The sequence below is a fragment of the Microcebus murinus genome, chromosome 2, assembly GCF_040939455.1.
Source record: "Microcebus murinus isolate Inina chromosome 2, M.murinus_Inina_mat1.0, whole genome shotgun sequence".
Lineage (NCBI taxonomy): Eukaryota > Metazoa > Chordata > Mammalia > Primates > Cheirogaleidae > Microcebus > Microcebus murinus.
The window spans coordinates 47,880,027-47,883,313 of NC_134105.1; positions in this window are offsets into that span (position 1 = coordinate 47,880,027).

The window sequence follows — 3,287 nt, forward strand, 5'->3', positions numbered from 1 at the left end:
TTCAGAGATGCGGCCATTTGCGACAACATGGCTGAACCCAGAGGACATGAGTGAAGCAAGCCAGACACAGAAAGAAACATGCTGCACAATCTCGCTTACATGATCTAGAAGAGTCACCTGCATAGAAACAGAGACTAGAATGCTGGTTACCGGGGTGGAGAGCAGGAGGAAATTGGGGAGACACAGGTCAAAGGGTACAAACATGGAGTTATATAGAATAAGGCTGGGGAGCTAATATACAGCATGAGAACTAGAGTTAATAAGACTGTATATTGTACACTGGAAATTTGCTAAGAGAGAAGATTTTGGGTGTTCTCATAACCCCCTCCCCACAAAAACAGTAGCTATATGAGGAAATGGATATATTGATTTGTTTAATTATGGTAATCATTTCACTATGTATATCAAAACATCATTTCTTATGCCTTAAAATATATATAATAACAAAGAGAAAACTTTTAATATGCTTTGTTTACTATGTGAACATATGCACGCACGTTCACACACACAAATACCACCACTCACCCCAGCCATCTTCTCTGCATAATTTATAGCTAATCTGGGCTGAATATTTGGATTCACTAGCCAGATTCTTATTTCGTTTTTTGTGTAATTCTCTTAGATGACCCCAATTCTTGCTTTTCCTTCTCTCCAATTCATTCTTGACAGTACAGCCAAAGTGTCCCTTTTAAAAGGCAAATCCAATTATTGTATGTTCTTCCCCTGCTTCAGAGCATTTAATGTCTTCTCATTGTCCCTGGAATAAAGTCCCAAACTCGGCCCTCATCCTGTAAGTCTCCTCTCACGGTCTGGGCCCTGGCCACCCATCCAGCCTCATATCAGTCTCCTCCTCTTGTGCTTCACTTTGGCGTCTTGGCCTTTCTCAGCCCTGTGTTAGGCTCTTGCGCATGCTCTGCTCTCTGTCTGAAAGCTCTCTGCCCTGCCTTCCGTGTGCACCAGGTTAGATCCCACATTACACACTGCCAGGGCACCCACACTCTTGCTTTGAGAGCACTTTAGTTACGTGTCCAGGCTAGACTGGAAGCACCGCGAGCACAGTGGTTTTTTTCTCTCTTGTTCACATCGTAACCTCAGTGCCTGGCACCAAGCCTGGCATGTAGAAGGTATTCAATAGGTGTTGATTTAGTGGATTATACTTTTTACCTTAGATTTTTCCAATCTCTGCTCCCACTCTCACTCCCAGCATACTCTCCATTCTAACTCTATAGTTCCAATAGGGGAAAATATTACCTAAATATCAAACATTTTTGGCCTAGAAAGATGCTTATAATTCTTTTTCTGGAAAATGAGGCCTCCCTCAGAAAACAGTCCTGGATTGTCCTCAGGACACTGGAGGAGGCGATCAAATGTCTCTCAGCTTATTCTACTCACTCTAAAAGCAGAGATGCTTTTATAAACTCCCCATGATTAAGGAAAAATAGAAAGACTTCATTTCTGTTTTTCATGGGCAATCGGGGAAACTGCTGGAGTGATGAAGTTAGCAGGTCACATGAGGGTTCTCATGAAATAAACTGAACAGAGGTTTCTGTTGTGGGATTACGGTTGTCGTAAGACATGGAAAGGTCACTCCAGGTTTTTTTTTTCTCATTGCTTTTTTTACATGAGAGAAAAAACATATCCCATTGTATATGATAATTGAAAGTATAAAACTGAAACTATTTGTTTCCTCATCTGTAAAATGAGAACTTTGAACTAAGTGCCCTCATACGGCTGCTCTAAAATTCTAAGACCTTATTCTATGAGTCTCTATAAAAAGTTCACAAAAACTTCTGGGTTTCTGGAAATACATTGCTCTTGAGGAAATCAAAATTTTATTGCAGGGTTTTTTAAAAATATAAACATCTTTATGAACTTGGTAGGGAATCAAGTAGAAAGTAGTGTAGATCTGAGATCTGTCAACAATGACACCATTCTCAAGAGTTCAATGGCCAGTATTTTAATACTCAGCATAGAACTGCGTAAGGGCTAGAAGGGCTGAAATCTACAGTAGCAGTTTTGGAATTTTATGTCTTTGCACAGGAGAAGAAATGAAATAATACCTGCATGAATGAAAAGGATTAAGTTTCCTAGACTTTAAAATAAACAAATAAAGGACTGTGTGATACTCTGTATTATGATTCAGCAAATAATTGCTCCCTTTTTCCTCCCACAATGGGCCTTCCCCATTGACTTTGGGTACAACCATGCAATTTGCTTTGACCAATAAAATGTTTGTGGACGTGACATAAGTTGCTTTTATTCTTTTTTTTTTTTTTTTTTTTTTTTCTGAGACAAGAGTCTCTCGCTGTTGCCCAAGCTAGAGTGCCGTGGCGTCAGCCTAACTCAGCAACTTCAGACTCCTGGGCTCAAGCAATCCTTCTGCCTCAGCATCCAGAGTAGCTGGGACTACAGGCATGCACCACCATGCCCGGCTAATTTTTTCTATATGTTTTTAGTTGACCAATTAATTTCTTTCTATTTTTAGTAGAGACAGGGTCTCACTATTGCTCAGGCTGGTTTCGAACTCCTGACCTTGAGCAATCCTCCCGCCTCGGCCTCCCAGAGTAGTGCTAGGATTATAGGTGAGAGCCACCGAGCCCGGCCAACATGACATAAGTTTTAAGTGTGCTTGCTTGGTTTAGCGTCAATCTTGTGCACTGGTGATATGTCTTGAGATGCACATGGGTAGCTACTGTCTCTTTAGCCAACCACATAATAAACAAATAGGGGACAAATATAAATAGAGAACCTCCCAGCTGAGCTCAGCCAAACTCAGCCAAATCACAGTTCATCAGCAAACCTTCTATCATGAAAATAAATGCTTGTTGTTTAAGCCTCTGAGTTTTGAAGTAGTTATTTAGGTCAATAAATATGACACGTCCAATTTTGAATCAAAAGTGTAGTTTATTATGCCTCAAACAAGAAGTAGTACAATTAATGGAAGTATGCACCTAAACAGTTTTGCCATCTTAACAGTAGCTTGTTTATGCCAAGTGAAGAAGCCTGGAGAGCAAGTGGCGATGAAATCACTTTCCACAGCTTGTTGAGAATTGAATATTTTTCCTTGCAAGAAGTGGTCCAAAGCCTGGAAGAAGTGGTAGTCAGTTAGTTCAAGGTCTGGTGAATACAGTAGATGACAGAGAGTTTCCAAGTCCAGCCTCTGTAGTTTGAACAGCATTGTTTGTGTGACATGTGATCAAGTGTTGTCTTACAAGAGGATTTGCTTGTCTCTATGGACCAATCTTGGCTGCTTAATCACAAGCATCCTCATCATTTTGTCCAACTGG